Genomic DNA, 12,446 nt, shown 5'->3' on the forward strand with positions numbered 1-12,446 from the left:
ACTAAGCTTGCCAGCAGGTGAATCACTATCAAGAATTAGCCCTTCAACTCTATGAGCATCAAGCGCTGCAAGCGCGCCTCACCACGTGGCCCTGGGTCACTCCAGGGCCGATCGGCACTGCTGATGATCTCAGCGCCTACGCGCCAGCACTCTCTGCTTCCTCCTTGCCCCGGCCGGTCCCAGCAGCCCTCCGCCCGCTCTCGGTTCCTCGGGGAGCGGCGGGGGACTAGCGCTGCGTTCCAAGCAGGGACAGGCAGGCCAGGGGCAGGGGGCACTCACGGCGCTCCCTCGGCGAGGTCGGGTCGGTCTTCTCCGGCTTCGTCACTCCCACGCAGCTTCCTACCAAGGAGGGCGCCGAGGACCAATCCGGTCGCGGCGTTCACGCCAAGCCTCCACACACGCCCAGGAGTCAGCCAATGACAGCGCGGCTCCCGGGACCAGCCCCTAGATGATGCTGAGCCGGCAGCCAATCAGTGCGCGGCCTCGGCGATGACGCGGCGGCGCTGGGCCAATCCCAGCGCGGCGTTACAGGAGGGGCTCGTCTTGCTGGGCCAATAGGAGCGCGGCGGCTTCGATCTTTGCCGCTGCAGCTCCTGGTCATGAACGGCCGCTTTGGAGGGTGTTTCTGGCCCCGGGCCGCGATGGTGATTTGGCGGCAATAGATTTTCGGGGCCCCAGGTCGCGGTTAGACCATTTCCAACCAGCAGATCAACAGGGGGGATCCTGGGCGCAGGGAAACACCGCGGGCCTCGTTTCACCCCTGAATCTGTGCCAATGAGCACAGCGATCGCTCCTCACAGCTGGCAATTAGAAACACGCGTTGGGGCAAAACACCACACGATCTTCTCAGCAGTTCTTGGCAAAGCTTGGGAACCTTTTGATCCTGGGTTCCAAACAGGAGGCCAGCTCTTCTCAGGCCCTTGGAGATTCAGTAAAGACACAGCACACAGCAAAGTCTTGGCAGTTTCAAGCAGGCAGGGCCACAGCACACAGCAAAGTCCCTTTCTTCTCCTCTCCTTCAGTTGGACAGCAGGATAGGTCAGCCCTTAAAGCACACAGCAAGGCAATCTTCCATCAGCTCCTTCAGCAGTCCTTCTTCTGGCAGAGGTTCCTCTTGATTGTAGAATCTGATTTTCTGTAGTCAGGGGTCCTTCTCTTATACCCCAAAAAGGCTTTGAAGTCCTTTGAAGTCTTTAGAAGTCTTTGTGCAAAGGGGGCCCTGAGCCCGGTCCAAACCAGTTCTGGGGGTCTGGGGTGTTTCTGGTTTCCTTCTTCCTCCCTGTCCCAGGGACAGAGGTGACAGTCGCCCAGCAGGAGGTGGAGCCAGCTTTGTGGTTAGGCAGGCACAGCCCTTCACTATCAGGTGCTATCTCCTCCCACTTCCCTGGCAGCAGATGCTGCCTTTCATCCACGGGGCTGGCTCAGATAACCCCCTGGGGCTCTGCAGACCCTGTCATCCTCAACCCAGACAGTCAATCCACAAACAGTCCCAGGCACACAGAAAGGTTTAGACAAGAGAACAGCCACTTTCTAAAAGTGCCATTCTCAAACACAGAATTTAAAAACAACCTTTACTAAAAGATGTGTTATTAAATTCTGAGTTCAGGGTTATCTTTCACTTATGTCCCATCTTGTTCCTATGGGAAGTTAGGCTGGGATCCAATGGGACCAGCCTCCCCCATGTTACTCTATGGAGCAAGATAGCCTTACAGCAGTGAGCACACAAAATGGCTGCTGCTTACTACCAGAGCATGTTACCTGCACTAGTACATGCTCTACCTTATCCATGCACTGCACCCTGCCCAGGGGGGTACCTTGAGCCTTCCATAGGGGTGACTGGTGTGCACAGACAGGGAAGGGTTAGGCCCAGCCAGTGGGGACACTGGCCAGGCGGACATGGCAGTCCACTGACTGCACACAGGCCCTGCGCTGGCAGGCCTGAGACATCATTTTAGGGCTACTCATGTGGGTGGCGCAATCTGCGCTGCAGGCCCACTAGTAGCATCTGTCATCACCAGCCCTGGCACACACAGTGCACTTTACTAGGGACTTCATGGTGACACAAATATGCCAATCAGGTATACCCAATCAATATGACAATTTACAGAGGGAGCACTTACCCTCTGACACTGATCAGCAGTGGCAGAGGGTCCAAAGCATCTAAACCAGCAAAAACGAAATCCAGCACAGCATCAAAAATACATGAGTCAGAGGCAAAAAGATGGGGAAAAACCACGCCAAGGAGGTCAGGTCTAACACATCCGCATAAAGTGCCACCTTTTTTTCCCATCCACCAAAAATTAAAAGGTTTAATGAGTATATTGTCTCTTAAGGTTTGGGCGAAGGGTTCGATGTATATATCAAAAAGGAGGGGGGACAGGGGACAACCCTGTCTGGTTCCTCTCGTAACACTGAATGGCTCCATCAAACCACCGTTTATCAAGAGTGAAGCAGATGGGCAACGATATAACAAACTTATCGTTCTGCAAATGAGGATAAAAAAAAAAAAATTACAAATACGCTGATCAAAACTCAAATCAAAAGAATTCTTCACCAACAAATAACTTACAAAATCGTTCCATCCAGTATTATTTTCCAATTCACATTTTGCATATAAATCAACTAACCTAGTCTGAATCTTATAATGAGTCCATCAACAACACACACAAGTTAAATTAGGCCTTTCACTTGATTTCACCTTAAACTTGGTAATTTCCTCGTCAAACTTTTCTGTACTTGAAATCTGTACATTGTCTTCCACATTACCATCCATTACTATATCCATTTCTATACTGTCCTCTTTGTTCCCAAAATAACAAAACTCAATTTCTTCACAAATAGTCTTAACATCTACTTCAGATCCATGCAAAAGAGCACTGTTTAACTGTTTAAGCTTAAGTGCTGGACTTTTTGCATAATACAACCTTCTCACTAATTTCCTCACCTTATTATGATGCACTGCTAACATCCTAAAATGATGAAAAACACTCTGACATACTTTTCTAGAAAGACAAGCCAGTGAATGCCCATGCAAACCTGTGTTTTCTCTCACTCTGCAAGGATCTAACTCTTGCAAGATCTTCATTTTTTGTTTTAGACTTTTCTTACTATATGTACGTAAGAAATTTCGAAGCAAATCGATTGAATCCTGTCGCACACTACAAATACTACTGCACTTCCATGTGTACACTGGACCCTTAGTACGTCTCCCTAAAACTTCATCAGCTAACACCTCTTCTGCAACTCTAGACACAAGTTTCTTTTTTTCCATCACACAACCATCTTTCACCTCCTATGCTCGACCACTGGTGTCAACTGCATGCACCAAATCATTTTCCTGAAAGTAACTCTCCTCATTAAAAAATGTTTCAGAACTTGAACTATGCATCCATTCTCCAGAAAATACTTCACAAAAATTAGTCCGATTAATTATTCTTTTCCATCTACTGTTCGATTTGAAAACATCAATTGCCTCATTAAGTATCCTAATTCTATTGTTTACTAAAATAACTTCAAAAGCCTGATCAACAATCTTCTCTACACTTTTCTTTTTCTTGTAAAAAGCAGCTCTCTGTTTACCTTTCTTTTAATTTTTTAGCAAATTTAAAACTACCCTATTGCGAAATATTTGTCTACGAATGTCCCTAAATTGATTTAACCTTCTATTGCTATCCATATTCTTCTCTCCTGCTCCAATAGAGACATTTTTTGAGGGCCTCTCCTTCCTTTTCAAATTTGCTCTCTCCTTCTGGATCTTCACATTACCAATAACATTTGTTTTTGTTTTACATATGCTGCGAAAAAAAGACTTAGTTGTCTTACCAGGACCTTTTTGGGTGTTTTTTGAAGTACTTGTTGTAGAGAATTCCTTTACTTCCGTTGCTAATTTTGTAATTTTCCGTATGGTATTTTTTCTTCTCCTTTGCCTTGACTGCATTTTTGCTTACTTTTTAAATGTTGATTTCAATCTGTGGTAAAGAAAAAAATAACACATTATAGACCACTATTAGGAAACAACAAAGCAATCACAATAAGCAAACGATATAAACACTAATTTGCAACATATCTAAGTTTATACCACAGCAACTATATAACTAGGACTAAGACACAAACCAACAGCAAAGAAACTCAGGGCCTTATTTATGAAGGCCTTCCGCCACCGGTGCGTCACTTTTCTCCCATGTTAAAAGTGTTGCACCGGCGCCACAAGGCAATCATAAATAAGGCCAAAATGTAAATACCATTAATTGGCCCCCAAAATCGTTTTTGGAATAACATTTAAAAAACACAGCGCAGGACCTACGTACAAGCATTCAATTTCACTACTGAAACCTCACTGTTTCACAAAATACAAATCCCCTATCTAACAAATGTTTATAGCAAGCATTATCAAAAAGCAAGACACAAACCAACAGCAAAGAAACTCAGGGCCTTATTTATGGAGGCCTTGCGCCACCGGTGCGTCACTTTTATCCCATGTTAAAAGTGACGCACCGGTGCCACAAGGCAATCATAAATAACACCCAAATGTAAATACTATTGATTTGCCCCCAAAATCGTTTTTTGAATAACATTTTAGAAACAAAGCGCAGGACCTATGTACAAGCATTCAATTTCACTACTGAAACCTCACTGTTTCACAGAATACAAATCCCCTATCTTGCAAATATACATAGCAAGCATTATCAAAAAGCAAGACACAAACCAACAGCAAAGAAACTCAGGGCCTTATTTATGGAGGCCTTGCGCCACCGGTACGTCACTTTTGTCCCATGTTAAAAGTGACTCACTGGCGCCACAAGGCAATCATAAATAACACCCAAATGTAAATACCATTGATTTGCCCCCAAAATCGTTTTTTTAATAACATTTTCGAAACACAGCGCAAGACCTATGTACAAGCATTCAATTTCACTACTGAAACCTCACTGTTTCACAAAATACAAATCTCCTATCTTGCAAATATACATAGCAAGCATTATCAAAAAGCAAGACAGAAACCATTAGCAAAGAAACTCAGGGCCTTATTTATGAAGGCCTTGCGCCACAGGTGCGTCACTTTTTTCCCATGTTAAAAGTGACGCACATGGCGCCACAAGGCAATCATAAATAAGTCCCAAATGTAAATACCATTGATTTACCCCCAAAATCGTTTTTTGAAAAACATTTTAGAAACACAGCGCAGGACCTATGTACAAGCATTCAATTTCACTACTGAAACCTCACTGTTTCACAAAATACAAATCTTCCATCTTGCAAATGTTCATAGCAAGCATTATCAAAAAGCAAGACAGAAATCAACAGCAAAGAAACTCAGGACCTTATTTATGAAGGCCTTCCACCACCGGTGCATCATTTTTTTCCCATGTTAAAAGTGACGCTCCAGCGCCACAACGCAATCATAAATAAGGCCCAAATGTAAATACCATTGATTTGCCACCAAAATCGTTTTTGGAATAACATTTAAAAAACACAGCGCAGGACCTATGTACAAGCATTCAATTTCACTACTGAAACCTCATTGTTTCACAAAATACAAATCCCCTATCTTACAAATGTTGATAGCAAGCATTATCAAAAAGCAAGACACAAACCAACAGCGAAGAAACTCAGGGCCTTATTTATGAAGGCCTTGCACCACCGGTGCGTCACTTTTTTCCCATGTTAAAAGTGACGCACCGGCGCCACAAGGCAATCATAAATAACACCCAAATGTAAATACCATTGATTTGCCCCCAAAATCGTTTTTTGAATAACATTTTACAAACACAGCGCAGGTCCTACGTACAAGCATTTCATTTCACTACTGAAACCTCACTGTTTCACAAAAGACAATGCCTCTAGCTTGCATATTTTAATATAAAGCATTTCCAAAAAACATGCCACAAACCAACAAGAAAAAATCTCAATCTGCTTCCTAATTTGAGGTAACGCAAGTGACATAATTCTAAAACATTCAAATATATTTCTTTACAGAGGCAGACACTATTAATTGCTTCTCAAAAAAATAAAAGCCATTCTTATACCCCAAAATCGTTTTTTAAATAACTTTTTACAAACACAGCACAAGTCCTATGTACAAGCATTCAATTTTACTACTGAAACTTCACTATCTGCTTCCAAATCTTCTCCATAGAGCAAATAAGTCTCTATCTAAATTAAATGAATCATTACTTACCTTTACAAATGCTTTGGGAGATTAAGAACAGTGTCAGACACACACACCAATTTTTCTTTAGCAGAGCAAAAGGTGTGCACTCAATACACTGAAACCAAGACGGGCAGAGAAAACCTCTAATTCTACACACATATGCCTCATTTCAACCAATCAAAACTCTTCCCTCAATGTTTTCAAACCAACACCCTACCCCCTCTCAGACCTTTCTATCTGTTACCATAGCAAATCCCTCCTAACTGAACTCTTAGGTTCAAAAGTTTATTCTACAATGTTGCAAATTAAGTCAGCAAGGATGTTTGACCTCTCAATACACCAGCTTATCCAGGGCATTATTGCTTTTAGTAACTTTTTCTTAACCATTCAAATTGCTTCTTTGACACAACACAACCATGCACCCTAACTTTCAGTTTTCAACTATCTGAATCCACCAATCATTGCTTGTGATTCAAGAGCAGAGAAACTCCACAATTATTTTTTGTAAACTCCTACTGTTCCAACTGCCATTTCATTCCCACACTTCATCTGACTGCACCAGCACCTTCTCTCATCATGTATTCTGTGTGGATTATTGGACATAGCTACATCCACTGGGCTCAAAGGTATGCAGCTAGCACCAATTTTCACAACCTTGATTTATCAAATGTGGAAATCAAATGGATTGGCCAGAGAGGATTGAGATGTTACCAATTGATACCATTGGTGAAAACCTTTTTGCATCTGCCAAACCCTGACCTCTTAATAGTGCACTGTGGTGGAAATGACTTGGGCACTATGACTGGGATTGGTCTGGAAATGCTTTTAAAGGACACCTTTGATCAATTGATGACACTTTTTCCACAAACTGCCTTGGTATATTCTAATATATGCCAAAGACAGAAATGGAACTGGTCTAACCAATTGTGTCCACAATTTGAGAAAGCACAGACACATGTGAATAAATCTGTTTCTGCTTACATGAGAGACTATGGAATGGGTTCAATATACAACAATAACGTGCGTTACAACATGCAAGACATCTACAGAGGAGATTGTGCGCACTTCTCAGATGAGGGAAATAGAATATTCCTCCTGAAAAGCTCTTTTCAGGGCTACCCTACCTCTGATCACTCATAATGATTTTCTTTTTCTAACTTTTTTCACTATTTTTCACCAAAGTACGCTCCACGGCACGCGCACCAGGAAGCGTACCGGGCGCTCCCCCCGCGAAATTTAAAAAAATAAATATTTTTTGGGCCTATATGAGCCTCCTAAGCCCCCCTCAGAAAACCTAGGGGGTCAGGGGCTGTCTACCGTGCCCCCTTCTACCCATTCCCAACGTTGTTTGTCCTCCATCTTGTGTCTCGATTATACCGAAACACAAAATGGAGGACTCCCGTAAGCGCTCCCTAAAAAAGGTGGGAAAGTAATTTACAGAAAAACCACTGGAGACACTTTCATCAAATATAGAATAGGCCCTACTACATAGCAGTCCCTACCATTTACCCAAATTTGGTGGAATTCCATTGAGACATTTAGGCTGTAGGCCTGTCTAAATATCCTGAGGTAAATTACATGACAAAAACACATATGAAGTGTTAGAATTTACAATCCAATCAATCAATCACAGACATTTATATAGCGCACTACTTACCCGGAGGGTCTCAAGGCGCTAGGGGGGGGGGTGCTGCTACTGCTCGAACAGCCAGGTCTTGAGCTTCTTCCTGAAGGAGAGGTGGTCTTGGGTCAGGCGCAGGTCGGTCGGAAGGGAGTTCCAAGTCTTGGCGGCCAGGTAGGAGAAGGACCTTCCTCCTGCTGTCGTTCTCCGGATGCGGGGGACGGCGGCGAGGGCGTGGCTGGCTGATCGGAGACGTCGTTTGGGAACGTGGAAGTTGATGCGGTTGTTGAGGTAGCTGGGGCCTTGATCGTGTAGGGCTTTGTGTGCGTGGGTGAGGAGGCGGAAGGTGATTCTTTTGTTGACGGGGAGCCAGTGCAGGTCTCTCAGATGTCCGGAGATGTGGCTGTGTCGTGGGATGTCGAGGATGAGTCTGGCTGAGGCGTTCTGGATTTGCTGGAGTCTCTTCTGGAGCTTGGCGGTGGTTCCGGCGTAGAGGGCGTTGCCGTAGTCCAGTCGGCTGGTGACGAGGGCCTGGGTGACCGTCTTCCTTGTCTCGGTGGGGATCCACCGGAAGATCTTCCGTAGCATGCGTAGGATGTTGAAGCATGACGAGGAGACGGCGTTGACTTGTCTGGTCATGGTGAGGGAGGAGTCCAGGATGAAGCCCAGGTTGCGTGCGTGGTCTGTCGGTTTGGGTGCGCTGCCCAGGGCGGGGTCCACCAGGAGTCGTCCCAGGCGGAGGGTGAGGAACCCAGGATGAGAACTTCCGTCTTGTCTGAGTTCAGTTTCAGGCGGCTGGTCGTCATCCACTTGGCTACGTCTTTCATCCCTTCGTGAAGGTTGGCTCTGGCGGCGGCGGGGTCGTTGGTCAGGGAGAGGATCAGCTGGGTGTCGTCAGCGTAGGAGATGATGTTGAGGTTGTGTTGCCGTGCGATGGCTGCGAGGGTGCTCATGTAGACGTTGAAGAGGGTGGGGCTCAGCAAAGATCCTTGAGGGACGCCGCAGATGACTTCGGTGGCCTCTGACTTGTACAGTGGTAGGCGGACTCTCTGTGTTCTTCCGTCGAGGAAGGAGATGATCCATTCCAGTGCTTTCTCCTGGATTCCGACGTTGCTGAGGCGCTGCACTAGGGTGTGGTGGCAGACAGTGTTGAAAGCCGCGGAGAGGTCTAGGAGGATGAGGGCCACTGTTTCTCCGTTGTCCATCAGGGCTCGGATGTCATCGGTGGCAGCGATGAGGGCGGTCTCGGTGCTGTGGTTGGCTCAGAAGCCAGACTGTGAGGGGTCCAGGGATCCATTTGTCTCGAGGAAGGCGGCCAGCTGCTTGTTGACGGTCTTCTCGATGACTTTGGCTGGGAATGGGAGGAGCGAGATGGGGCGGTAATTCTTGAGTTCGGTGGGGTCCGCCGTAGGTTTCTTTAGTAGGGCGCTGAGTTCGGCGTGCTTCCAGCTCTCCGGGAAGGTGGCGGTGTCGAAGGAGGTGTTGATGATGTCCCGCAGGTGGGGTGCGATGACCGTGTCGGCCTTGTTGAAGATGTGGTGAGGGCAGGGGTTGGTCGGAGATCCGGAGTGGATGGAGTTCATCATGTGGATGGTGTCTTCGGTGCTGATCGGAGTCCAGGTGCGGAGTGTGGTGGTGGGGGGCAGTGGTTTGGTTGTGGCGTTCGTCGGTTGAGTGCTGAAGCTGTTGTGTATGTCCGCGATCTTGTTGTGGAAGTAGGAGGCGAGGGAGTTGCAGAGGTCTTGCGATGGGGTGATGTCGTTGTTTCCGGCGTTGGGGTTGGAGAGCTCTTTCACGATGTTGAAGAGTTCCCTACTGTTGTGTGCGTTGTTGTCCAGCCGGTCCTTGAATGCAGTTTTCTTAGTGGCGCGGATGAGTTGGTGGTGCTTCCGGGTGGCAAGCTTGATGGCGGTCATGTTGTCCGGTGTTGGTTCCCTTCTCCAGGCTTTCTCGAGGGCTCGGCAGTTCTTCTTGGAGCTCTTGAGTTTGTCGGTGAACCAAGGGGCCTTCTTGCTGCCGGGTCTGCTAGGCGGGGTCCTCAGTGGGGCGAGTTCGTCCGCGCAGTTGATGATCCACTTCGTGAGGTTGTCGGCGGCCTGGCTGGGGTTCGCTGAGCTGGCGGGGGGGTGCTGGCTCAGGGAAGCGGCGAGCTGGTCGGCTGTGATCTTGTTCCAGCTTCTTCGAGCAACCGGTTGCTGGTGGTGGTGGATCGTCGTTCTTCTGAAGGTGAAGTGGACGCAGCTGTGGTCCGTCCAGTGGAGTCCAGTGGCGTGGCTGAAGGCGATGTGTTTGTTGGATGAGAAGATGGCGTTGAGTGTGTGTCCGGCGAGGTGGGTGGGGGTGGATACCAGCTGCTTGAGTCTGAGGTTGGCGAGGTTGTCGAGCAGGGTGATGGTGTTGCCGTCGTTGTTGTTCTCCAGGTGGAAGTTGAGGTCCCCCAGGAGGATGTAGTCGGCGGAGGGGAGGGCATGTGGGCTGATGAAGTCGGCAATGTCCTCGCTGAATTGTGTGCGTGGTCCCGGGAGTCGGTAGATCAGGGTGCCTCTGAGAGTGGTCCTCGGGTCGGTGCGGATCTGGAAAGGTAGGTGTTTGGCGGTTTTCAGGGTGTCGTCGGTGTTGGTCGTGATGTGGATGGTGTCCCTGTGTATGATGGCGATGCCTCCTCCCATCTGGTTGGCGGTGCGGTCCCTCCGGGTGATCTTGTAGCTCTCTGGGATGGCGATGGCGATGTCGGGCGCTGAGGAGTCGTTCATCCAGGTTTCCGTGAGGAAGGCGACGTCAGGAGGTGTGGTGTCGAGGAGGTTCCAGAGTTCGATGGCGTGCCTGTGGACGGAGCGGGTGTTGATCAGGATACAACCAATTAAAAAGTTACTTTCATTTTCTACGATTATTTCCTGACATTTGATTGGTTATGTACATGAATATATATAAAAAATAGAGAGGGAATCACAGCCATTTTGACTACTACTTCCTGAAGTACATTTGAAAAGGAATTACACTGAGAACTTCAACTGCTTTCTCAAAGGTAAGTTGTTATTTTGGAAAGTGAAGTATGTTGTGCACTTTAAGTTAAATTGAGAAAAAATATTCTGATAGTTATATACTATCCCTCTGTAATAGTTATAGATTGAGATAGGCTTCTCTGTTATAGTTATGGATTGAGTTAGGCTTCTCTTGTATAATTATAAATTTACTTAGGCTTTATCACATACACTTTTTTATATTTCTAATTCCAGCCTGATACCATACACTGCCCAAAGATAACTTCACTGTTAAAAAATCAAAACTACCTGTCTGAACTTAAACCCAACAGTGCCCTATCTCTACTGATATATTTATTTTTTATGCAATTTACAGCAACAAAATGGAAGGAGAACAGAATATTTATTCTGAAATTGTTTTGGACAACAACCCTGAAGAAAACATTGCTGAGAATGATAACTTTGATTTTATGGATGAGTCTCTGGACCATGAATTAGTTCAGTGTGTGGAATCAATAGAATCACAGAATGAAAATGAGGACATTCCAGACAATATATTGTTAGAAGTTTTATTAAATTATGAAAAAGAATCAGAAGAATAAATTTATATTTAATAATCAAAAATTGTTCGAGACATTATTCTTTTTTATATGTAATTCATCAAGTAGTTCAAAAATGTTTATAATATAAAGTGAGACTTATAGTATACTGTGCACCTTTTTTGTGTTATATAGTAAGTTTGCTCATAGTTACTTCCTTTCTCCCACTATATAATCTCCAATGTGTATTTAACATCTCTTTATCATCTCCTGCCTCCATGTTGTTTCTGCTCTCCTGACAGACTATGGTATGAATTCCATATACCACAATAACTTCTGTAACAACATGCAAGATATCTACAAAGGAGACGGTGTATATTAAATTTTAGACTCTGCATTGGTACCTACATGGTGGTACTTAATAAAAAAAAACAACAAAAAGAACAATTAATAAACATACAATTTTTAAAAAGTCTGTCATTCTTTTTTCCCCATGGTACGCTCCCTGGTACGCTCCCCAGTCCGCTCCCCGATGCGCGTACCGGGCGCTCCCCCCGCGCAAAGCGAAAAAAATATAATAATTTTTGCCCCGCGGGGCCCTTTTATAGCCCCCACATCAAACCTAAGGGGTCAGGGGGGTCTATCCCAGCCCCCTTAGGGTCATTTCCCCCTTTGTTTTGGCCACCTCTTGTGTCTCAATCCTACCGAGACACAAGATGGCGGCCGCTCCGGACTGTTTCGAATGTTTACAGACACCCGAGAGCCAATCAGATTTCCGTGCGCAAGTCGCGTAGCGCGCCCGGTGCGCTCCCCGGTGCGCGTACCGGGGCGCTGCCATAGATATATATATTTTTTTTAACCTACATTACTCAGAATCCACTGGAGCACATATCTTGAGACATAGCAAAGGCACATCGGGCTACCAGTCCCTACAATTTTGCCAAGTTTGGTGGAAATCCATTCAGCCGTTCGGGCTAAAAGTGAGTTTGATCGCCCTATGGAAATTAACATGGGGAAAACATGTTTTGGGACCCCACTTTTATCTCGGACCCCTCTTGACGAATCCCCCCCAAACTTCTAGGGAAGGACCGGAGCTCGACAAGGCAAATTTGAGGGAATTTTCAGGCAGATTCATCAACCGGCGCCAAAGTTAT

The sequence above is a fragment of the Lissotriton vulgaris genome, chromosome 10, assembly GCF_964263255.1.
Source record: "Lissotriton vulgaris chromosome 10, aLisVul1.2, whole genome shotgun sequence".
In the NCBI taxonomy this organism is placed as follows: Eukaryota; Metazoa; Chordata; class Amphibia; order Caudata; family Salamandridae; genus Lissotriton; species Lissotriton vulgaris.